Genomic DNA, 25574 nt, shown 5'->3' on the forward strand with positions numbered 1-25574 from the left:
CCCGGGCACGCCTGATAAACTGGTCTGAGGATGTGTGTGTGTGTGTGTGTGTGTGTGTGTGTGTGTGTGGTTTTTCCTTCCCACTTCCTTAAATCAATAGTTTTCACTCCAAGCTGCTGGGTAGGCTGAGCAAAGAGGGGAAAGCCAGCCCCAAGTGGGGCACAAGGGGAGGGTATAGTGTTTTCTGGGTAGGACAAGGCACCAACAGGGATTAACTGATCTATGATTAAACGCCAGGTGTAGGAAACCACAGATAGAATCTCAGGAGGAGAAATGGGATTGGGAGTTTAGAAGTGGCTGCCACTGTGTTCTCTACCTTTCTGCCCTCATAATTCTAGCCCAGGCAACTGATATGCATATTTCTCTGTATTTCTCATAGGACCTTCCCTGTGAGCTGTGAACTTCTCAAAGTTAGGCACTGTGTCTTAAATATCTTTATCCTTAGCACAGAGTAGGTGCTGGTATTCTTTTGCTATAAGTGATAGAAGCACCACTCAAATAGACGTGAGAAATGTATTGGTTCACATAACTGAAAATTCTCTGGGATGGGCTTCAGGCACAGCGGGATCCAGGTAAATAAGCAATGTCTTCAGAACCCCTCTCTCTCTCTCTCCATGTCTCAGTTCTGTTTTCTGCTCAGTTGGCTTCACTCTCTAGGCGGATTCTCTCTAACAATATTGTCCTTTGGTGGCTCCAGGCTGATATTCCCAGACTCAGCAACCCCAGAGAAAAGAAAGCTTCTCTTTGCACACTATGGCAGCTAGTGTTGTGCTTAACACTCAACGGACAAACATGAATCCCATTCCCACCACCAGTCAATCATTGTGGCCAGGCAAATGGGATGTTCTGATTGGCCAGACCTACACCCTGTGTCCTAGGGTTGGGGGTTGAGGTTTGGAAAGTGAGGATCAAGTAAGGGTGTTGCAAGGCCTCACCCCCCTTGAAACTCCATGGACTGAGTGTAGAGGATGGGGTTCTTCTCTGGAGGAAAATGGAGATGCTGCTGGCAGAGGGGAGATGGCTGCTAGGAAGGTGAGAACACGAGACATCGCCTCAGTGTGCAGGAAATGCTAGCTTTTCCCTGTAGCTTAACAAATGAGCACATGGCAGTTGGTACTGTCGGAAGCAGGAGGTTCCCAGCCAGTTAGAGGCAGAAAATCTCAGTGAGGCCTGTGTCTCAGGCTTTACTCAAGTCCCAGCTCTGCCACCTCAGTCAGTGTGACCTGAGTTGGGGCATCTCTGCCTCCTTGGTCTCAGTTTCTCTACCTGTAAAATGAGGGCGTCTGGAGTGGTGGTTGCCAGGGTTTTCCCCCCAGTCACTCATTCAATTATTCATGTATTCATTTTTCCCCTTTCAATCAGTATGTGTTGAAGGGCACTGGAGTTAGCCTAAACTGGATTTGGATTTCAGTTCTGATGTTCACTTGCTGTATCAGGCTCGACTGATGCACCTTCTCAGGTGTGCTCAGCTGCGTCCTTCCCGGCCGGCCAGCAGCTCTGGACAAGATCAAGCCTCCTCTCACTTCCGCCTGCAGGTGGCTTGGGTCAGTTGCTGCAGCTACTGGGCCACCTAGGCCGGCATCTCCCGCTCTCATTCAAGCAGACTTGACCCACTTTAAGGGAGGGAGCCCTGGACCCTCCTCTTCTAGGCTCAGGTGAAGCCCTGTGTATGGAATTAGCTTCCCTTGGGGCTGTCTGCAGGCACAGATAACACAATTGGGCCAACGGTGACTAATCATGGACAGGGGATGGGAGGTGCCAGCCAACAAAGTCTTTGCCTTTCCTTCATCCTTTCCATGGTCTGTTTCATGCGGCTTCTGTAGCCAGCCTAGTAAGGCATCTCTTATATTTGCTCTCCCTCTTCCCCTGCCTTGAAATCCCCTTCCCTTCACCCTTACTGAGTTGGATTTTATCCCTAATAAAGCATTAGCGCATCAAATTTGCCTTGGACTCTGTTTTCCAGGGAGCCAGGCTGAAATACTAGCTGTGTGACCTTGGGCAACTTACTTAACCTCTCTGAGCTTCAGATCCTTCATCTGTAAAAGGTAGATAATAATAGAGCACCTCAGCAGGGCACAGTGGCTCATACTTATAACCCCAGCACTTTGGGGGATTGAGGCGGGTGAATAGCTTGAACCAGGAGTTCAAAACCAGCCTGGGCAACACGGCAAAATCCCATCTCTACAAAAATACAAAAATTAGCCAAGCATGGTAGTGCACACCTGTAGTCCCAGCTGCTCGGGAGCCTGAGGCGGGGGTATGGCTTGAGCCCAGGAGGGCGAGGCTGTGTAGTGAGCCAAGATTGTGCTATTGCACTCCAGCCTGGACGACAGAGCGGGACTCTGTCTTGAAAAAAATTAAGTAATAATAATAATAATAGAGCACATCTTATAGGTTGTTGTGGAGTTTAATGAGATAGCACAGGCAAAATATTTGGCTGAATAAATGATAACCTTCATTAGTATCATTACCATGAACCAAACGCTGGATTCCAGCATGTGAAAACATTTATGCAACGTTGAACTTCATGAATATTTATTGGGTGTCAGCTCTGTTTCAGGTACTACGCTAGTCTCTTTCCACAAGGACCTCACAGCCTAGAAAGTGAGTGAAAAGTAATTGGGCAATGATACTACAGTGTGATCAGAACTTTAATGGGTGAGGGCACCAGCCCCAGATTCTGCAACATCTAATCAGTTTTGGTGGTTAGGGATGGCTTCTTGGAGGAACTGATGTAGAAGCTAAGATCTCAGGGACATTTAGTTGTTAACCAGATGATGGGGAGGCAGAAGGCAAAGACTTCCTGGTGAGGGTAATGGCATGGGCATAGGACTAGTGTTGAGGGAAAACATTTCAAAGAACATATTGGCTCTTACACTGAAGGTGCAGATAAATTTTAGGAAAAACAAAATGGATAAATATGAACCAACGAAAATGCACGAACATAGTCTTTGCAAGGAGTGTGTGGTGTGTAGTAGATTTTAAAATTTATACTAATTAAAATTAAATAAAATGTAAAATTTAGTTCCTCAGTCTCCCTGACCTCATTTTAAGTACTCAGTAGTCATCTGTGGCTAATGTTGGACAGTGCAGATATAGAACATCTCCACCGTTGCAGCAGGTTCTACTGGCAGGGCTGACAGAGACTAATCAGGACAGACTTCCTGGAGGAGGGGACAGAAGACTGCAAAGAAAGGGTTCTGGGAAAATCCCTGGGAAGCACTGTGCTCTATTCTTAGAAAAAGAAAAGCCAGGGCTGGGAGTGGTGATGTGGGGGGAGGGAGGGGTGTTGCCTCTGGAAACAGTGTACAATCTGACACCTCTTTGGTCAGGGTCCACCTCTGGGTATGTGCGAGCTGGCATCTCTCATCTAGGCGGGAAGACACAAGAATGCAGGGGGAACCAGCTAAGGCGGGGGCTGAACCAGGAAGTCCTGCCCCTTCTGGGTCCAGGTTCAGGAGGACTCTGGGAGTTGTAGTTCAGCACTTCTGCAATCCCCTTAAAGCTTGACAGGGATAGAAGAGCTGACACCCGGCCTGGGCTGGGCATCTCTTGAGGCGGAGAGTAGGGTTGATCGTCAGGGCTGGGGACGTGTCTGGGTCTGAGTCTCCATGGGGGGTGGCAGGAGGATGACTGTCTTGTCCCCTCCCATCCTTATGTTCTGGAATGGAGAGGAGATGCCAAGGTGGAAGCCTGCATTGGCTGGGGAGCTGAGAAACACGGAACATTCTGTTAAACATAACCCCCAGCCTACACAGTCTGTTCATGGAGATTTGCCCAGGAGAGACAGGAAGTTCCCATAAGGTTAGGGAGGAGGGGCAGCAGATGCATGTCATTAGCTGTTGGTCATTCACGCACTTAGCATATATTCTTTGAGCACCTGCTGTGTGCCAAGCCCTGTTCTAGGCACTGGCAATCGGAGGTGAAAGAGAGACAGAAGCCCCTTCCCCCAGGAGGTCTAGAGAGAAGAGCAGACAATCAACAATGATTTGCCTTTGCTGGTGTAACATACACGTCATGTAAAAGCCTGACTTAAGTGGATTTTGAAGGATTTTAAGTTTCAATCCAGCTGTTCCTGGTCTCCTACTCACAGACTTCTCTCTGGAAGTGGTAGTCGTCTGTAAAAGCGACTGGGTTTGATCCTTTTGATGACTGTACTCAAGATACACAGATGATAAGGAGAATGTCCTGAGACATGAGACCTCATGGGACCTCTGCCCCCCAATTCCTGGGTTCCAGCACTGTACACAAGTCAGTTGGGGGTTCTCAGGCTGCTGTTTGGTAAACAGGGTTTACCCTGTCTGGGTCTGAGGGTGATGATCAGACCTTCAAAAGGGTTGTAGTGCAAATGGTGTGGAACAGGAGCTGCCCTTGTTTTTTACACACACCCAACAACTTAAGAGCAAAATGAGGCAAGAAGTCTCCCCACCAATTCTCCTGAAGCCACACAACGTGATGGCCTTTTCTTTTCTCTTTTTCTTTCTCTTTTTTTTTTTTTTGAGACGGAGTCTTGCTCTGCCGCCCAGGCTGGAGTGCAGTGGCGCGATCTTGGCTCACTGCAATCTCCACCTCCCGGGTTCAAGCCATTCTCCTGCCTCAGCCTCCTGAGTAGCTGGGATCACAGGCATCCGCCACCACATCCAGCTAATGTTTGTAATTTTTAGTAGTGACGGGGTTTCACCATTTTGGCCATGCTGGTCTCAAACTCATGACCTCAGGTGATCCACCCGCCTCGGTCTCCCAAAATGCTGGGATTACAAGCCACCGCGCACAGCCTGTGATATCCTTTTCTTTCTCAGCTTTATTGAGGCTATCTTGCTTATAATAAAGGCACATTGATTTTAGGTCCTCCAGTTATTTATGCTCTGTACATTTCCCATAGGAGCACATGTCACAGATTCAATTTGATATACTCGTGAAATTATTTGTTTCAATATCTGTAAGCTGCACAACAGCCTGGATTTTGCCAGCTGCCCACCACTGGGTCTCCAGCACCTGGCATGCAATAGGTGCTTAATAAAGATCTGCTGAATGAAATGAGTAAAGGATAACAGAACAGGTATTTTCTTTCAGAGGCGACTTCCTACGATTCTCTCAACTTGTCCACAAGTTCCTATACCCGTTACCCCACAACACAATGGCAGGAGGATTCGCACACAGTAGGCGCCCCAGCGAATTCTCGGGTGCAGTCCCCTTGCTTGGCGCGAGGAGGCGCCAGCACCGCACACAGACCTTGCCCGCCCCCGGGCCGGCATCAGCAGCCCAGGCAAGTCAATGCGTCCACATTTATGGAGCACCTCCTGAATTTCTGGGTTGCATTAGGCTCTCGCGGTCGCCGGCTGGGCAGCGGGTCGGTGCCGGTGGCGGGGAATCCTGGCTGGTGACTGGGGAATATCCAGGGGACGCGGGAGGGGACCGGGAGCAAAGTTCCCAGTTAGAGCGGGGTCGGGCCTCGAGGGGCGGGAGCGCTTCCGGCAGAGGTGTCCAAGCGAGTCGTGACCTCTGACCCGCCGGAGAGGTCCCAGGCCCAGGCGCCACTGCCGACTCGGGTCCTGCTGGCTCTGCTCCCCTCCGCGCAGGCGCGGCCGGCCGCAGTTCCCATGGTGACGGGGGCGCGTCCCCGCCCGAGGCCCCGCCCCCAGCAGGCTAGGCTGCGCGGGGCTGCGGGCTCAGCGGGCAGGTGCCGCGAGCTGCGGGCAGGTGGCGGCGCGGCGCGGGCTGGCGGTGGCTCCACGGTAGGTTGCGCAGCGGCTGTGGGGAGTGGGGGCCGGCTGGTCGCCTCCTGTACCCGGCCGGCGAGGTAGCTGGGGGTGACGGCGGCGGGCGAGGGCCGCCAAGTTTCTGCCCGGCCGAGTCCCCGGGAGAAAAGTTGGCAAAGTTGACTGGGGAAGAGGCGGGGACCGGGAGGATTTCCCCAGACTCCGGGTCTGCGGGGAGGGAGGATCCCGGTTTGGGAGACGGGGAATCCGTCTCCCGAGACTTGAGAGTGGATCCCGCGGGAAGATCCCGCACAGGGCAACCAATGGATCACGTGCCACCCGGTTGGCGACTTGGGAGTCGATCCCTGCAGGGGATCGGGCGCTGGAGGCCTGGGGTCCCACTGGATCCCCAGTCAGGGGTGACGGCGGAGGGTGATTCAGAACTGGGAGCGAGAGGATCAATCTCCTCCCACGCCAGCCTGAGTCTTGGGAATGGATTCAGAGAGATCCGGTGGCCGGGAGCTGAGGGATCGCTGGAGATCTGGGTTACTCAGCCTGAAGCTGCTAGGGTCTGGACATCTGTGCGGGTTGGAGGCCCCAGAGGTGGACAGTGGGAAGCTAGGGCGGCGAATGAGCCGGAGTCCGGGTCGAGGGGAGCCCGGAGGACAGCGGGGTGGTTCGGGGGGCGTGAGAAGGGCGGCGCGCGGGGCCCCTCGGACGCGGAGGCTCTGGACGCGTCCTCCCGGCCTGGCCTGCGCCCCGCTCCGCTTGTCTTTCCAGGGCGGAGGCGCCCTGATGAGATTAAGCCTCGGTCCCCCTGTTCCCAGGCAGGCCCGCGTGATCCCCGCCCCGATGGCGGCGAGGCCCACCCGGTCTCACGGGTGGGGCCCCCGGGATGGGAAGCGGCTCGTTGACCCCCACCAGAGCCAGAGCTTTTCACGCCCTCCTGGCACACACTTGCCTGGGAGTGGGGGCGCCGTGCCTTAAAACCCTGATCTTCGTCCAGTCCCGGAGCAGGCGTGTGACCTCCGCCGCGCGATGCCTAGGTGGCCAGGGCTTCCTGCCTGCCGGGACTGAACTTTCTGTAGCCAGGAGCAGCCATTATTTTTTGGAAGGGAAAAGACTGTACCTGTTGCACAAAGAAAAACACTTTCTTTGCACCTTCTTTGTGACCTTGGGCAAAACACTTATCTGAGTCTAGATAGGGACCTTCTGGGCAAAATGAGCTTGGCCTAGGAGGGTCTGCATCCTCCCTCTTCTAGGAGGCTGGCAGGATGGATCGGAATGAAGGGTATGAAACAGGTAGGGGCTCTATAAGTATCAGTGCCTCCCTCAGTCTATGGCCTCTCCTTTCCCATGCCCCATCCCCTGTGCTTGCCTTACAGTATCTAAAGATTCCAGAAACCCTACTTGCTGTCTTTGAAACTGCAGGATTAGAGAGCTATTTAGCTTGACCTTTCTTCCAAATGGGTTAATTGCCCCTCTGATCCCCCCTTGCAGAGAGAAGCTCTGAGGTTTGGCTAATGAGTAACCAGGACATTTGGACAAGGCTTCTCCCTTGGCCTGGCTTTCCCTCTGCTAATCCATCAAGGTTTCTGGACAAACATGTGTGTGTACCCCCAGACTCTGGCGCCTCCTTCCTTCCTGTTGCAGCCAGGGACAGTTCCCGAGGAATTTGTACAGACACAAGCCCAGATCTTGGTGGTTCTGGCAGGGGGATCCTTTTAAAGGATTTGCATGCTTGTCAAGGGTGCAATTAACCAAGAGAAGTGCAGAGTTTCAATGCAGTGTCTGGGCATATATTTCAGCTGGGCATATGAACTGGCTGGCTCCATTAACCAGCATGTATTGAGCACCTATGTCAGGAGCACTGTAGAAATGGTGTGGCCTAGGGCAACTCAGGATCTGTCCTCTTAGAGTTATTTTCCAGCTATAGAGCAGTCAGCTTGCCCTGCAGTCTAGTACTGATTCTTGATGTTGGGGATACAGTTCTCACCCTAGGTTCAGAGGCTGGAAGCTGCCCCTACCCCCATGGAGGTCCTACAGGCTGTTTTGTTTGTTTGTTTTGTTTTGTTTTTTTTTTTGTTTTTTGAGATGGAGTCTCGCTCTGTAGCCCAGGCTAGAGTGCAATGGCGTGATCTCGGCTCACTGTAACCTCCGCCTCCCGGGTTCAAGCGATTCTCCTGCCTCAGCCTCTGGAGCAGCTGGCATTACAGAGGCCTGCCATTCTGCCTGGCTAATTTTTGTATTTTTAGTAGAGACATGGTTTCACCATGTTGGCCAGGCTGGTCTCAAACTCCTGACCTCAGGTGATCCTCCCGCCTCAGCCTCCCCAAGTGCTGGGATTACAGGCGTGAGCCACTGCACCCAGCCTCACAGGGATATTTTATATGTGCATTCATTCATTTATTTATCATTTGTTCCTTCAACAAATATTTCAAGACACTGTATCAAAGATGAGGCTAGTAGCCACATCCTTAAGGGGATACTTTATGCCCTGAAAGTCTTTGTGAACATAGGCACTTGTCTGGAAGGGGAGAACCATGATCATAGGAGGAGGGGCTGATGCCTTTGGCTGTGAGGAGGGATGGGGGTCAGAGAGTTTAGTTTTCTCTACAGTCAGTGGGAAGAGGTTGGTGTTATGGACTGCAGAAGTGGAATAGCTTGTGCAGAAGCCTGGAGGTAGGGGAGTGCCTAGGGTGTTGACTGGGGCCAGGCCAGCCATGCTTAGTGGTTTGGACTTTATTCCTGGGGGGTGGGGTGCTGTGGATCACAGTGAAAGGGTCTCTGCAGGTAAGAGGCAGGGTCAGATGTGTGTTTTGGGAAGCTTGCCCTGGCTGGTGTGGGGATGCTGGATGATTAGAGGATCATGCCAGGAGGCTGCGGGCCAGTAAGCAGGCTGCAAAAAAAATCCAGGTGAGAGGCCAGGCGCGGTGGCTCACGCCTGTAATCCCAACACCTTGGGAGGCCAAGGTGGGCAGATCACGAGGTCAGAAGATCAAGACCATCCTGGCTAACATAGTGAAACCCCATCTCCACTAAAAATACAGAAACAAAAAATTAGCCAGGCATGGTGGCGGGTGCCTGTAGTTCCAGCTACTTGGGAGACTGAGGCAGGAGAATGGCGTGAACCCGGGAGGCGGAGCTTGCAGTGAGCCGAGATCACGCCGCTGCACTCCAGCCTGGGCCACAAGAGCGAAACTCTGTCTCAAAAAAAAAAATCCAGGTGAGAGACTATGGTGGACTGGATGTAAAGACCAATGGTGTGCAAGGGTGCTCACTGACAACTTTGACACTGATCATGTTACATTTAGAGAGCCACTCACTTTGAAGATCCTTTCCTCAAGGTGGGTGTAACAATCTACCTGGGGGAAGGAAACCCCTCAGTACTGAATTCAGTTTAGCAAACCTTCTTTAGAACCCTCTGTCTGCCTGTTCAGGGGTAGCCATAAACCATGCCAGTCCTCAAGGACTTCCTGTGGGGAGACGTGGGGCATATTATTCCCATTTCACTGATGCAGGCCTCTGTCGCATAGTGAGGTCTTTGCCAGGCAGCAGTGGCAAAGCAGGAATTTGAACTCACTTCCAACTTGCAACTAGTGGATATTTGGGTTCAGGTTAAGCAGTAGGGAAGCAACAGAGGAAGGTGGGTTTGAGTTGGGTGTAGAAGGGGTAAATCGAAGGAGCCTTCCAGGAGGAGGCAGGGATGGAAGGGAGGGAGCCAGCCAGCCGGGCACAGTGGCTCATGCCTGTAATTCCAGCACTTTGGGAGGCTGAGGCGGGCGGATCACAAGATCAAGAAATAGAGACCATCCTGGCTGACAAGGTGAAACCCTGTCTCTACTAAAAATATGAAAACAAAAAATTAGCTGGGTGTGGTGTTGGGCACCTGTAGTCCCAGCTATTTGGGAGGCTGAGGCAGGAGAATGGCGTGAACCCGGGAGGCGGAGCTTGCAGTGAGCCAAGATCGTGCCACCGCACTCCAGCCTGGGTGACAGAGCGAGGCTCCATCTCAAAAAATAAATAAATAAATAAAATAAATAAAAATAAAAATAAAAAAAGAAGGGAGGGAGTGAGTCATCCAGAGATACTCCAGACAAACCCTGGCCCTGCTGTCTCCTGGCTGTGGCCTTGGGCATGGTTGTGGTTTTGAGACTCGACTTCCCTATCTGTAAAAAGGGCTCATGATAGGATACTCCCATTCTCAAAGGGCTGTTATGTGAGTTTGACGAAGCAGTGCATGGACAGGGCTACGCCCAGTGTCTATGCTCTGTAAGGGGTGGTGTGATTATTATCACTATAGCCTGTCACCAGGATAAGTTCCAGGTGTGTGGTGCTTTGCTCAACCTGGTGTGTGCATGTGTGTGTTAGGGGGAGAGAGGGAGTGACCCACAGGTGACACTTGAGTCTTAAAGGATGAGTAGGAGGGAGGGCTGGGGACATTCCAGGCAGAAGCAACAGCACTGGCAAAGGCATAGATCTCTCCTGGAGAACTGCAAGCTAACTGATATACCTAGAATTCAGGGTGTGCTGAATGAATAAAAGTTAGACTATAGGCAGCAAAAATTCCTTTTTTACCCCAGACAGTCCCTGAATTTCTAAACCTGAAGGCTTTGGCAGGTTTGGGGCAGAGAGGAGGGTAGGAGCATCCCTGTCCAGGAGTTCACACTCCTTCTTCCACTCACCTATCCAGATTATAGGAGTGTGAACCTACACAAGCCGTGTCCCCCTGGGACCTCATTTTCTTCCTCTGTAAAATGGGAGTACTGGGGAGAATGTAGGTAAAGCACATAGTGCATCAGAGCAGCGCCATTAAGCCAGAATCTGGGCTAAGCTCTTTTGTCCTCCCCCCCCCTTTTTTCTTTTGAGACGGAATTTTGCTCTTACTGCCCAGGCTGAAGTGCAATGGCACGATCTCGGCTCACTGCAGCCTCCGCCTCCCGGGTTCAAGTGATTCTCCTGTCTCAGCCTCCCAAGTAGCTGGATTACAGGCATGTGCCACCATGCCCGGCTAATTTTATTATTTTTAGTAGAGATGGGGTTTCTCCATGTTGGTCAGGCTGGTCTCAACTCCCGACCTAATGTGATCCACCCAACTCGGCCTCCCAAAGTGCTGGGATTACAGGCACCCAGCCCTTTTTTTTTTTTTTTAAATATATATATTGTACAACAAACCCAGGTGGTGCTTGTTTTCGAGACCCTCGACTTTGCAGTTCATGAAACTGTGGCTTCAAGAGGTTATTGATTTGCTGCGAGGTCACGCAGCTGGAAAGTGGAAGAGCTGGGATTTGAACCCAAAGCTGTCTGCCTCAAAGCCATGCCCTTCCCACTTCCGTGGCTCCCAACACAAGGAGGGGTGCTTCTGCCTATTCTCACTACTCAAACTGCTGCCATTTAAAAAGAAGCTAAGACCAAGTGTAATGGCTTCCGTCTGTAAGCCCAGCGCTTTGGGAGGCTGAGATGGGAGGATTGCTTGAGCCCAGGAGTTTGAGACCAGCCTGGGCAACATAGCGAGACTCTGTCTCTGAAAAAACAATTTAAGGCCGGGTGCGGTGGCTTATGCCTGTAATCTCAGCACTTTGGGAGGCTGAGGTGGGCGGATCACCTGAGGTCAGGAGTTCGAGACCAGCCTGGCCAACATGGTGAAACCCCGTCTCTACTAAAAATGCAAAAATCAGCCAGGCGTGGTGGCAGGCACCTGTAATCCCAGCTACTCGGAAGCCTGAGGCAGGAGAATCGCTTGAACCTGGGAGTTGGAGGTTGTGGTGACCTGAGATCATGCCATTGCAATCCAGCCTGGGTGACAGAGAAAGACTCTGTCTCAAAAAAAAAACAACAAACTTTAAAAATTAGCCTGGCGGTCAGGTGCAGTGGCCGCAGGCGAACCACCTGAGGTCAGGAGTTCAAGACTAGCTTGATCAACATGGAAAAACCCTGTCTCTACTAAAAATACAAAAAAAAAAAAAAAAAAAGCCAGGTATGGTAGCACACGCCTGTAATCCCAGCTACTTGGGAGGCTGAGGCAGCAGAATCACTTGAACCTGGGAGGCAGAGGTTGTAGTGAGCCGAGATTGTGCCACTGCACTCTGGCCTGGGCAATAGAACAAAACTTTGTCTCAAAAAAAAACAAAAACAACGAAAATCTTTGGAAGGCCTAGCTGGGTGGATCACGAAGTCAGGAGATCGAGACCACGGTAAAACCCCATCTCCACTAAAAATACAAAAAAAAAAAAAAATTAGCCAGGCGTGGTGGCAGGCACCTGTAGTTCCAGCTACTTGGGAGGCTGAGGCAGGAGAATGGCGTGAACCCGGGAGGCGGAGCTTGCAGTGAGCCGAGATTGCGCCACTGCACTCCAGCCTGGGCGAGAGAGCGAGACTCTGTCTCAAAAAAAAAAAAAAAAGAAAAGAAAAGAAAAACAGATTAGCCTGGCCGTGTGTCAGGCTGTGGTCCCAGCTCATTCAGAGGCTGAGACAGGAGGGTTGCTTGAGCTCTCGGGACTTCGATGCTGCAGTGAGCTTTGATTGCGCCACTGCACTTTAGCCTGAGACAGAGTGAGATCTTGTCTCAAATAAATAAATACATAAATACATAAAAATTTAAAAAATAGAAATTAAAAATCAAAGGAAACTGGTCAAGTGCAGTGACTCACACCTGTAATCTCAGCACTTTGGGAGGCTGAGGTGGGAGGATCACTTGAGGTCACGAGTTTGAGACCAGCATGGCCAACATGGTGAAACCCCATCTCTACTGGAAAAATAAAATAAAATAAAAAATTAAAAGAAATAAAAATCAGCCAGGCGTAATGGCGGGTGCCTGTAATCCCAGCTATTTGGGAGGCTGAGGCATGAGAATCGCTTGAACCTGGGAGGTGGAGGTTGCAGTGAGCTAGATCGTGACACTGCACTCCAGCCTAGACGACAGAGTGAGACTGTGTCTCAAAAAGTAAAAATAAAAGGAAGCTAACAAACAATCGATGCATATATATACATATATATACACACACACACACACACATACACACACATACACACACAGACCCATATTTTTTTTCCTTCAATGCAATGAATATTTAATGACCATCTTATGTGGGCAAGGCACTCTACTTGTGAAAAATTCAAGAGATCACCTGCCCTTAGGAATCCTCTGGTCAACTGTACGAGAAGAAGGAAGGGGGCAAGGCAAGATGAGACAAACAAGCAAATAATTATGGACTTGACTTCTGAGCAGAAGCTATCACAGCTACATTTGTTAATTGCTTAGTTAAGTGACCTTTGAAATGTTCTATAGCCTTGTCTCCATTAAGAATATGAAATACGGCCGGGCGCGGTGGCTCACGCCTGTAATCCCAGCACTATGGGGCCCCGAGGCAGGTGGATCATTTGAGGTCAGGAGTTCGAAACCAGCCTGACCAACATGGTGAAACCTGTCTCTACTAAAAATACAAAAATTAGCTGGGTGTGGTGGTGGGCGTCCATAATCCCAGCTACTCAGGAGGCTGGGGCAGGAGAATCACTTGAACCTGGGAGGGGGAGGTTGCAGTGAGCCAAGATTGTGCCACTGCACTACAATCCGGGTGACAGAGTGCGACCCTGTCTCAAAATAAAAAAAAAGAATATGAAATACATTTCGAAAGCATGATCTTTAGATGTTTACATCACTGAGTCAGAAATGATAAACACATCAAAATTATTTTTTATTATGAAAATAATGTATAATACACCGAACACTTCCAAGATGGCAAAATAATATTCTAGAAAGTAAAAAGTGAGTCTCCTATGCCAGACTCCCAATCCTACTTCTGAGAGAGCCAGCAGCTTCTCCTGACAATCTACAAACTTTGCACACACACATGCTCTGTTTACTTCCTTCCACACTCCTATCACACTGTGCAAATGATCAAAGTTATCTTTACATCCACTTTGGAGCCAGATGGAAGGAGTTGAATCCTAGCTCTGCCACTTACTGGCTGTATGACCTTGGGCAGGTGACTTAACTTCTCTGAGCCCATTTTCTTGTCAGTAAGTGGGGAGGCAGATGGTATGTGCTCAATATGTGTAGATGCTGTTATTATTATCCTCATTATTACTAGTAGTGGTCATTGTGGAGTTAGTATTATTAATGACTTTCCCCTCTACTCTCAGCTCCTAGAAGGCAGAAACCCTACTTAACCTTCATTGCTGTCTGCAGTGTTCCTAACTGGTACTGCCAGACACAGAGTTGGTGCTCAGGACATAGCCTTGGAGTAAACTAATGAATCCATATATGTAAACATATTCTTTGAACAACAGCAGCAACAACAGTAACAATAATAAAATAAAGAGGCCGGGTGCAGTTGCTCACATCTGTAATCCCAGCACTTTGGGAGGCCAAGATGGGCGGATCACAAGGTCAAGAGATCGAGACCATCCTGCCCAACATGGTGAAACCCCGTCTCTACTAAAAATACAAAAATTAGCTGGGTGTGGTGGTGCGCGCATGTAGTCCCAGCTACTTGGGGGGGCTGAGGCGGGAGGATCACTTGAACCCGGGAGGCAGAGGTTTAAGTGAGCTAAGATCACACCACTGCATTCCAGCCTGGCGACAGAGTGAGACTCCGTCTCAAAAAAAAATACATAAATAAATAAAACAAATAATTTCACACGTGAATTAAAAATATATTTGGGTACTTTCCCATTTCAGAATGTGTTGATTTACCTCGTTCTTTTTAAAAGCTGAATAAGGCCAGCTATGGTGGCTCATGCCTGTAATCCCACCACGTTGGGAGGCCAGGCGGATCACTTGAGGTCAGGGTTTCAAGACCAGCCTGGTCAACATGGTGAAACCCCATGTCTACTAAAAATACAAAAATTAGCCGGGCATGGTGGCACGCACCTCTAATCCCAGCTACTCGGGAGGCGCGAGGCAGGAGAATTGCTTGAACCTGGGAGGCGGATGTTGCAGTGAGCTGAGATCGCACGACTGTACTCTAGCCTGGGTGACAGGGCAAGACTCCGTCTCAAAAAAAAAAAAAAGTAAAAAAAAGCCGAATAATTTCCAGTGCATGAAGGTGCTATGAACTTATTTAACCGATCCCCTCTTGATGGACATGGAGTTGTTTTTCAGGTTCTTCTTTTTTTTTTTTTTTTTTTGTTATGACACAGTGCCGCAGTAAACATCCCTGTTGACGTGTCTTTGCGTACTTATTGCAGTAGGCTGGAGGACAGATTCCAGGATGTGAAATTTTGGGGATGGAGGGTGTTTAGAACATTGACCTGACCTGCCCATTTTCCCAGCAGAGTGGTTATACCTTTCCCACTCTTACCACAGCTCTGTGAGAGACAGCCTGTTTGTATATTTCAGAGAGAAGGAACAGTGTTTGGCTCTCTCGTCTGTGGCCATAGGACATGGCCTCTGGTCTGAGGGAAGGTGAGAGTTCTTATAAGTGACACAATATTTTGTGGCCCTTGGGGTTCTTTTTGTTGTTATTGTTTTTGTTTTGAGACAGGGTCTTGCTCTTTCATCCAGGCTGGAATGCAGCGGTGCGATCTCAGTTCACTGCAGCCTCGACCTCCTGGGCTCAGATGGTCCTCCCACCACAGCCTCCCAAATAGCTGGGATTACAGGCATGCACCACCATGCCTGGCTAATTTTTTGTATTTTTGTAGAGACGAGATTTTGCCATGTTACCCAGGCTGGTTTCAAACTCCTCAAGCGATCCTCCCACCTCAGCCTCCCAAAGTGCTAGGATTACAGATGGGAGCCACCACACCCAGCCTGGCCTTGGGTTTTAATACAAACTGCTGGTGACTATGTCTCGGAAGATATTTGCCCATGTACGCACAAGTCTTTCTGGACATACATGGTCCCTGTATTAGTCAGGCTTTTCTGTGATCACACTGTGTAACAAACATCTCCTACATCACAGTGGCCTTTAACAGCAAACATTTGTTTCATGCTCACAAGTCAGCAGGTAGCTTGGCTGACATTAGCTAGGCTTCGCCAGCAAGGCTGGCCCTAGGCTTTGGATTGGGTTCAGGTCTGCCTCATGAATCTTAAGGGTGGCAGCCAGCCAGGGCTTGCTCTTCTGTGGTAGACAACAGAAGCCTTCGTTCTGAATTGAGAAGCTGTCACTTCTGCTCTCATGCTATAGGCTGAAGCAAGCCTGACATCAATAAGTTGAAGTCTACTCCTCTCATGGATGCTGAATGAATATTTGCTGAACAATAATAGAACCTGCCACAATTATGTTTCTGATGGGGTAGGACCAGTCCTTGCAGGAGTAGAGGGTCTGCCTGGAGGACATGGGTAAGAATCATGGCTCATGATTTGTGGACAAGCGGTCGCACAGCAGAGGCTCTGGGTAAGGAGACCTGGTTTGAGTTTATAACTAGAGACAGGCAGTTGACCAACTGAGTCTCAGATTCCTTATCTGGAAAATGGGAATATTGTCTTCTCTGGCGAGCTGCTGGGAAGCTCAGAGATATTACTGCATAAGGAGGTGCTTTATACCTATGAGGTGAGGTGGGGAGGTGAGAAATGAGGGATGATTGTCTTGATGATGATTTTTGTGCTGGAGCTGGCTTACAATTCCCTGAGCTGTGATACCTGTAGCCAGTAGAGTGAGAGAATACAGCGACACCAAGGTGAGACTGGGAGGGATAGGTCTGGGTTTGAATCCCAGCTGTGCCCATTATGGGCCACGTGACCTTTGATCAGCCTTCTCACATCCCTCAGCCTCAGTTTGCCTGTCTGTAAAAGGGACACGGTGTGCTTGTACCCATTAATAAGGACTGTGAGGCCGGCCGCGGTGGCTCAAGCCTGTAATCCCAGCACTTTGGGAGGCTGAGACGGGCGGATCACGAGGTCAGGAGATCGAGACCATCCTGGCTAACACAGTGAAACCCCGTCTCTACTAAAAACTACAAAAAACTAGCCGGGTGACGTGGCGGGCGCCTGTAGTCCCAGCTACCCGGAGGCTGAGGCAGGAGAATGGCGTGAACCCGGGAGATGGAGCTTGCAGTGAACTGAGATCCGGCCACAGCACTCCAGCCTGGGTGACAGAGCGAGACTCCGTCTCAAAAAAAAAAAAAAAAAAAGGACTGTGAAATGCTTGGCATGAGGTAGATGATAACCAGATGGTGGCTGTGAGCATTGGCATGGAGCTGAGGGGGTCCTGATAGGGGCAGAATGAGGAATTCTGCCACCCATTCCCTTGGAATATTGCAGGGAACCTGGAGCCAGACTGCTTTGATTCAAATTCCAGCCCCACCACTTACCAGCTGTGTGGCCTTATGCAAGGCAGTTAACCACTCTGGGCCTCAGTTTTCTCATCTGTAAGCTGGGAGTAATAATAGAGCCTGCCTCATGAGGTTGACAAGCATTAAATGTGTTAACACATAGCACCTGCTAATGAATTCACATGCACCTTAGCTAGTATTGTTAGGATTACTAGTATTATTATTAGTCTGTGGAGGCCCAGAGAGGTTGCCTCCCTTCCTGGGAGCCACCAGGGCCTTGGGGAAAGGAGTGATGAGAAGCGGATGCGTTTTGGGGCCCTGCTTCTGAGGCGGTGGGCTTTCCCCCTTCTGCTGTAGCTAATATGGGTCACCTCTTGAGGTTGGTCAAAGTGCCTTTACCAACCACGCAGCCCTCCTGAGTCCTGAAGCAGCCCTGACCCAGCCAGGGAAGAGTCATGGGGCGCTCTGATCTAAGAACTACTCACATGGCGCCACTATGGATGCACACAGCAGGCTTCCGGGAGCCCAGGTTTATGAGTATCCGCAGGGCTCACTGAGATAGCTGCAGGGTTACAGGCCACTCACTCTCTCCTTCAGTTGTTCACTCCGTAAAAATGTATCATGTATTGGGAGGCCAAGGCGGGCGGATCACCTGAGGTCAGGAGTTTGAGACCAGCCTGCCCAACATAGCGAAACCCGATCTCTATTAAACATACAAAAAATTAGCTGGGCTTGGTGGCGGCCACCTGTAATCCCAGCTGCTTGGAAAGCTGAGGCCGTAGGAGAATCACTTGAACCTGGGAGGCGAAGCTTGCCGTGAGCCAAGATCATGCCACTGCACTCCAGCCTGGGCAACAGGAGTGAAACTCCATCTCAAAAATAAAAAAATTAAAAAAAAAAAAAAAAAAAGAGCGGGCGCAGTGGCTCACGCCTGTAATCCCCGCACTTTGGGAGGCCGAGGCGGGTGGATCACGAGGTCAGGAAATCGAGACCATCCTGGCTAACACGGTGAAACCCTGTCTCTACTAAAAATACCAAAAATTAGACCGGCGGGCGCCTGTGGTCCCAGCTACTCCGGAGGCTGAGGCAGGCGAATGGCGTGAACCCGGGAGGCGGAGCTTGCATGAGCCGAGATCTTGCCACTGCACTCCAGCCTGGGTGACAGAGCGAGACTCCGTCTCAAAAAAAAAAAAAAAAAAAGGACTGTGAAATGCTTGGCATGAGGTAGATGATAACCAGATGGTGGCTGTGAGCATTGGCATGGAGCTGAGGGGGTCCTGATAGGGGCAGAATGAGGAATTCTGCCACCCATTCCCTTGGGAATATTGCAGGGAACCTGGAGCCAGACTGCTTTGATTCAAATTCCAGCCCCACCACTTACCAGCTGTGTGGCCTTATGCAAGGCGGTTAACCACTCTGGGCCTCAGTTTTCTCATCTGTAAGCTGGGAGTAATAATAGAGCCTGCCTCATGAGGTTGACAAGCATTAAATGTGTTAACACATAGCACCTGCTAATGAATTCACATGCACCTTAGCTAGTATTGTTAGGATTACTAGTATTATTATTAGTCTGTGGAGGCCCAGAGAGGTTGCCTCCCTTCCTGGGAGCCACCAGGGCCTTGGGGAAAGGAGTGATGAGAAGCGGATGCGTTTTGGGGCCCTGCTTCTGAGGCGGTGGGCTTTCCCCCTTCTGCTGTAGCTAATATGGGTCACCTCTTGAGGTTGGTCAAAGTGCCTTTACCAACCACGCAGCCCTCCTGAGTCCTGAAGCAGCCCTGACCCAGCCAGGGAAGAGTCATGGGGCGCTCTGATCTAAGAACTACTCACATGGCGCCACTATGGATGCACACAGCAGGCTTCCGGGAGCCCAGGTTTATGAGTATCCGCAGGGCTCACTGAGATAGCTGCAGGGTTACAGGCCACTCACTCTCTCCTTCAGTGTTCACTCCGTAAAAATGTATCATGTATTGGGAGGCCAAGGCGGGCGGATCACCTGAGGTCAGGAGTTTGAGACCAGCCTGCCCAACATAGCGAAACCCGATCTCTATTAAACATACAAAAATTAGCTGGGCTTGGTGGCGGCCACCTGTAATCCCAGCTGCTTGGAAAGCTGAGGCCGTAGGAGAATCACTTGAACCTGGGAGGCGAAGCTTGCCGTGAGCCAAGATCATGCCACTGCACTCCAGCCTGGGCAACAGGAGTGAAACTCCATCTCAAAAATAAAAAAATTAAAAAAAAAAAAAAAAAAAGAGCGGGCGCAGTGGCTCACGCCTGTAATCCCCGCACTTTGGGAGGCCGAGGCGGGTGGATCACGAGGTCAGGAAATCGAGACCATCCTGGCTAACACGGTGAAACCCTGTCTCTACTAAAAATACCAAAAATTAGACCGGCGGGCGCCTGTGGTCCCAGCTACTCCGGAGGCTGAGGCAGGCGAATGGCGTGAACCCGGGAGGCGGAGCTTGCATGAGCCGAGATCTTGCCACTGCACTCCAGCCTGGGTGACAGAGCGAGACTCCGTCTCAAAAAGAAAAGAAAAAAGAAGTTTGCAGGAGATAACTGAGGCTGTCTCTCATCTTTATGCAGATCTTGCTTTTGAGAATAATAATGTTATCTGTAGTAAAACAAAAATAGGACTGGACACGGTGGCTCACACCTGTAATCCCAGCACTTTGGGAGGCCGAGGCAGGCGGATCACTTGAGGTCAGGATTTTGAGACCAGCCTGGCCAACATGGTAAAACTCTGTCTCTACTAAAAATACAAAAATTAGCTAGGCACGGTGGTGCATGCCTATAGTCCTAGTTACTTGGGAGGCTGAAGCAGGAGAATTGCTTGAACCTGGGAGACAGAGATTGCAGTGAACCGAGATAGTGCCACTGCACTCCAGCCTGGGAGACAGAGGGAAACTCTGTCTCGACAAAAAACAAAAAACAGCAAAAAAAACTCCCGCAAAACCCAAAAATAACAAGTGAATAATAAGTCTGTCCTAGGCTCTGTGCTCATCATTTTCCTATGTACTTTTCTTTTTTTTTATTTATTGTTCTTGAAACAGGGTATTCTGTCACCCAGGCTGGAGTCCAATGGCGCTATCACAGCTCACTGCAGCTTCCATTTCCCAGGCTAAGTGATTCTCTCTCCTCAGCCTTCTGAGTAGCTGGGACCACAGGAATGTGCCACCATGTTAAACTAATTAAAAATTTTTTTTGTAGAGACAGGATCTTGCTATATTGCCCGGGCTAGTCTTGAACTCTTAGTCTCAAGTGATTCTTCCACATCAGCCTCCCAAAGTGCTGAGATTACAGGTGTGAGCCACCATGCCCTACCCCTTATACATTGTTGTATTTGATTCTTGTGACTCCATTTTACAGGTGAGGAAACTGAGGCTCGGAGAAGGAGTCATTTGCCCAGGGCCATACTACTGGGAATGGGGAATGTGGATACATGTAGCCTGACTCCAGCCACCATGCTCTGAATCCCTCCTGCTGGTGCCACTCTGGTGGTGAAGCAGGATGGGCAGAGCCAAAAAATCCTAGTGTTAGATCCTGTTCCCACATGTTGATGCTATGTGGCTTTGCACTTGTGATTTCACCTCCCTGAGCCTCAGTTCTTCTGCAGAAAGAAGATGACAAAATTTCTTCCGTGAGGTCACTGTAAGATTAGATACAGCAACCATTTATAAAGTCTCTGGCACATAGTAGGCTCTAAAAAAAAAAAATGGAAGACCTCAGCTGGGCACGGTGGCTCACACCTGTAATCTCAGCACTTTGGGAGGCTGAGGCAGACAGATCACCTAAGGTCAGGAGTTTGAGACTAGCCTGGCCAGTGTGGTGAAAGCCTGTATCTACTAAAAATACAAAAATTAGCCAGGCATGGTGGCACACACTTGTAATACCAGCTACTTGGGAGGTTGAAGCGGGAGAATTGCTTGAATCCGGAGGCCGCGGTTGCAGTGAATTGAGATCACGCCAATGCACACCAGCCTGGGTGACAAGAGTGAAACTCCTTTTCAAAAAAAAAAAAGGGAGACCTCAGGTCTCCATAAAAAGATGAGCTTAGGCCAGGCACATTAGCTCACACTTGTAATCCCAGCACTTTGGGAGGCCAAGGCAGGCGGATCACGAGATCAGGAGTTTGAGACCAGCATGGCCAACATGGTGAAACCCTATCTCTGCTAAAAATACAAAAATTAGCTGGGCGTGGTGGCAGGTGCCTGTAATCCCAGCTACTCGGGAGGCTGAGGCAGGAGAATTGCTTGAACCCGTGAGGTGGAGGTTGCAGTGAGCCAAGATCATGCCATTGCTCTCTGACTTGGGCAATAAGAGTGAAACTCCATCTCAGAAAAAAAAAAGGATGAGCTTAAGGTTTTAAAAAGTGTGTGTAAGGCCGGGCGCGGTGGCTCAAGCCTGTAATCCCAGCACTTTGGGAGGCCGAGACGGGCGGATCACGAGGTCAGGAGATCGAGACCATCCTGGCTAACACGGTGAAACCCCGTCTCTACTAAAAATACAAAAAAAAAAAAAAAAAAAAACAAAACTAGCCGGGTGAGGTGGCGGGCACTTGTAGTCCCAGCTACTCGGGAGGCTGAGGCAGGAGAATGGCGTAAACCCGGGAGGCGGAGCTTGCAGTGAGCTGAGATCTGGCCACTGCACTCCAGTCCCGGCGACAGAGCGAGACTCCGCCTCAAAAAAAAAAAAAAAATGGAAGACCTCAGCTGGGCACGGTGGCTCACACCTGTAATCTCAGCACTTTGGGAGGCTGAGGCAGACAGATCACCTAAGGTCAGGAGTTTGAGACTAGCCTGGCCAGTGTGGTGAAAGCCTGTATCTACTAAAAATACAAAAATTAGCCAGGCATGGTGGCACACACTTGTAATACCAGCTACTTGGGAGGTTGAAGCGGGAGAATTGCTTGAATCCGGGAGGCCGCGGTTGCAGTGAATTGAGATCACGCCAATGCACACCAGCCTGGGTGACAAGAGTGAAACTCCTTTTCAAAAAAAAAAAAGGGAGACCTCAGGTCTCCATAAAAAGATGAGCTTAGGCCAGGCACATTAGCTCACACTTGTAATCCCAGCACTTTGGGAGGCCAAGGCAGGCGGATCACGAGATCAGGAGTTTGAGACCAGCATGGCCAACATGGTGAAACCCTATCTCTGCTAAAAATACAAAAAATTAGCTGGGCGTGGTGGCAGGTGCCTGTAATCCCAGCTACTCGGGAGGCTGAGGCAGGAGAATTGCTTGAACCCGTGAGGTGGAGGTTGCAGTGAGCCAAGATCATGCCATTGCTCTCTGACTTGGGCAACAAGAGTGAAACTCCATCTCAGAAAAAAAAAAGGATGAGCTTAAGGTTTTAAAAAGTGTGTGTAAGGCCGGGCGCGGTGGCTCAAGCCTGTAATCCCAGCACTTTGGGAGGCCGAGACGGGCGGATCACGAGGTCAGGAGATCGAGACCATCCTGGCTAACACGGTGAAACCCCGTCTCTACTAAAAATACAAAAAAAAAAAAAAAAAAAAAAAACTAGCCGGGTGAGGTGGCGGGCACTTGTAGTCCCAGCTACTCGGGAGGCTGAGGCAGGAGAATGGCGTAAACCCGGGAGGCGGAGCTTGCAGTGAGCTGAGATCTGGCCACTGCACTCCAGTCCCGGCGACAGAGCGAGACTCCGCCTCAAAAAAAAAAAAAAAAAAAGTGTGTGTAAGTTGTCCCAAAGAATTATTTTATAAATCATAATGTAAATCTTCCTTGTTTGTTGTAGTAGCAGAAGTAGCAACAATGGTAGTAATAAAAGTAAAAACTAACTTTGATTCATTGCTTCTTATAAGCCAGTTCCTCTGACATAGACTCTGTGTGTTATTTTATAGGATCTTCATAATAACCTGTGAAGAAAGATAGTAGTGTTATTCCTATTTTACAGATGAGGAAACTGAGGCTCCAAGAAGTGAAATGCCTTGCTTTCCAGCTAGTGGCAGGCAGGGAGGACTAGAGCCTTGTTATTAATGCATGAGAATCTCATTCCAGTGCAGTACCCCTTCCTGTTGGAGAAACGGCTGTATTTTCATAGGCACCAGGTCAGGGCTGAGGCTCCCAGCTGACTGTGTGTTGATATTTCTTTTCTTTTTGTTTTGCTTCCTCAGGGGGGAAAGCCTTTTCTGGGGAGTTCTGTTTACTGATGGCTTAGCGAGCACTGCCGAGGGAAGGAAACTTTGGGTCTGCAGGACCTCCCTGCAGAAGGGGAGCCCAGCGGGTGCACTGGGTGCGCCGAGGTCACTGTGCACTCACACTGCCCGGCCTGTCTGGACTTGAAGCCTGGGACTTGGCGGGCACTGCCTGCTCAGCCTTGCCCAGTGCCCTGGGCAGGGCTGAGGAGTAACTTGGTTAGGGAACTCCCAGTGCCCTTTGGCCTGGGAAGCTGCCCCAGTTTGTCTTTCCCTTTCATTTTAGGCCCCAGCACTGGAAAGCGCTTGTCTTTTTTTTTGAATGATTGCTTACCTGCATACCTGGGACTGTGTTTACCACGTGAAGAGGTTCTAGGCCGTGAGAGAGAATATAGAATGTATTAAAATGAGTCCTAGACTGGGTATGGTGGCTCATGCCTGTAATCTTAGTGTTTTGGGAGGCCAAGGTGGGAGGATTGCTTGAGCCCAGGAGTTTGAGACCAGCCTGGGCAACAGAGTGAGACCCTGACTCTACAAAAAATTAATTAACCAGGTGTGGTGGTGCACACCTGTAGTCTCAACTGCTCAGGAGGCTGAGGCATGAGGATAGCTTGAGCCAGGGAGGTTGAGGCTGCAGTGTGCTGTGACGGTGCCATTGCACTTCAGCCTGGGTGACAGAGCAAAAGCCTGTTGCAAATGAATGAATGAATGAATGAATGAATGGGTTCTAGGCCTGAAGTCAGGCCTCCTGAGTTTTAGTCCAGCTTCTCTGCTGTGTGTTCCTGGGTAGACCCCTTCCCCTCTCTGGAGGACAAGGAACTGGATAGGTAGATTCTAGAGCCTCTTATTTCTGCCATACATTCTGGGAAGAATTAAAATCAGCCTTTTCAAAGACAGGACCTAGAAAAACCACAATTTGCTGACAGGGCCTACTGTGTGCCAAGTCCCTTGTTAGGGACGTACTATGTTAGATGCCTTCTTGTCAAATCCTTGGAATGACTCAGGCAGTTGGTATCACCAGCCCTCTTTCCTGTTGAGGAAAAGGAGGCTCAGAGAGGTAAAGGCCTCCTCAGTGTCATAAGCTTGGGGTAAGAGGCGGCAGAGCCTGTGTTAGAACTCAGGTCTTCCTCCTGCAAAGCTCTGACTCCATCAGAAACACCTTTTCTCCCATCAGAAGTTCCAGTGCCAGGAGTCCTTTCTTCTCTTGGGATAGTTGATCATTTTCTTCTTTGTTACTTGTTGAGCACCTACTGTTTACCAAGGCCTGGGCTGGGCCTTGGGCCTCAGAGCTGCCTGGGGCCTGGCCTCCTCCCTCAAGGAGGACAGAGAAGAGGAGGCAGAGAGCAGCAGGCCTAGGGCTGTGATCCCAGCCTCGGCCCCATTGTCCCCCAGGCTTGAAGCAAAACCGTTTTCCTTGACACGCTTAAGACTTGGGGCCGGGCGCGGTGGCTCAAGCCTGTAATCCCAGCACTTTGGGAGGCCGAGACGGGCGGATCACGAGGTCAGGAGATCGAGACCATCCTGGCTAACCCGGTGAAACCCTGTCTCTACTAAAAAATACAAAAACCTAGCCGGGCGAGGTGGTGGGCACCTGTAGTCCCAGCTACCCGGGAGGCTGAGGCAGGAGAATGGCGTGAACCCGGGAGGCGGAGCTTGCAGTGAGCTGAGATCGGCCACTGCACTCCAGCCTGGGTGACAGAGCTAGACTCTGTCTCAAGAAAAAAAAAAAAAAAAAAGAAAAAAAAAGACTTGGATGAGACAGGACACTTTGGCAACCAGCAGACCACCTTCTTGGAGAGGCGAGGTGCCTGGTTACTGTCAGATTTAACTCGAAAAAGGCAGTGGCAATGCTTCCAAGTCCTGTCTTGATGCAGATGTCTTAATCTCAGCCCCTCTGGCTTCCTTTCCTTTGATTCATTAAAAGGTAGGGAAAGGGGGTGGCGGGGCAGGGGAGAAGGCAGCAAAAAGCATGGAGGAATTTTTGGAATGCCCAGAATGCTGGCTGACGTAGCAGAGCAGGTGTGAGCCATCTCCCCTGGCTTTGGTTAGAGTCTGTTGGGCATGCCTGGAGGCTCTCTGGGTGCCATCCATTTCCTGTCCTTGAGGCCCAAGTCACCCGGGGAAGGTGGCTCTCCTGTGACTCCAGCTGCAGCCTGTAGTAGAAGATGCTGCCTGGGACCAGAGCCATGCAGCCTGCAGTCATGTCCTGGCTCTGTTTTCTCCCCAGCCATGGGAATGGTTTCCCGTGTCCACCCCAGCATCCACACCCATGGAATGGGGCTGCTGCTGTCTGTCTTTCAGCCTGGCTGGGAGCTCTTAGCAGGGTCACATGGTGAACAGTGGGACAAATGGAGTGTCCATGCAATCTATTTGGGTAGGTGGTGATGTTAAGTAAAGCCCCTACTGTGTGCATGGAGCTGTCTGGAGTACTGATACATTCCCAGACTTTTACTGATTACATAGTCTTATCATTTGGGGGACCCGTCTGTTTACTTGGCCTCCCCTCCAC

At 50.2% G+C, this 25574-nt stretch overlaps 1 protein-coding gene across 1 annotated transcript in view; it reads left to right on the top strand.

Moving 5' to 3' along the window:
* The first annotated feature begins 5633 nt into the window (after window positions 1-5633).
* KIAA1671 (KIAA1671 ortholog) overlaps window positions 5634-25574 on the top strand; it is a 264721-nt gene continuing 244780 nt past the window's right edge. Inside the window, exon 1 of the mRNA XM_033233046.1 lies at window positions 5634-5735. The gene's annotated coding sequence lies outside the window, so the exon portion shown is untranslated. The remainder of the gene's footprint in view (window positions 5736-25574) is intronic.

The sequence above is a fragment of the Trachypithecus francoisi genome, unplaced genomic scaffold (assembly GCF_009764315.1).
Source record: "Trachypithecus francoisi isolate TF-2019V2 unplaced genomic scaffold, Tfra_2.0 Lachesis_group14, whole genome shotgun sequence".
In the NCBI taxonomy this organism is placed as follows: Eukaryota; Metazoa; Chordata; class Mammalia; order Primates; family Cercopithecidae; genus Trachypithecus; species Trachypithecus francoisi.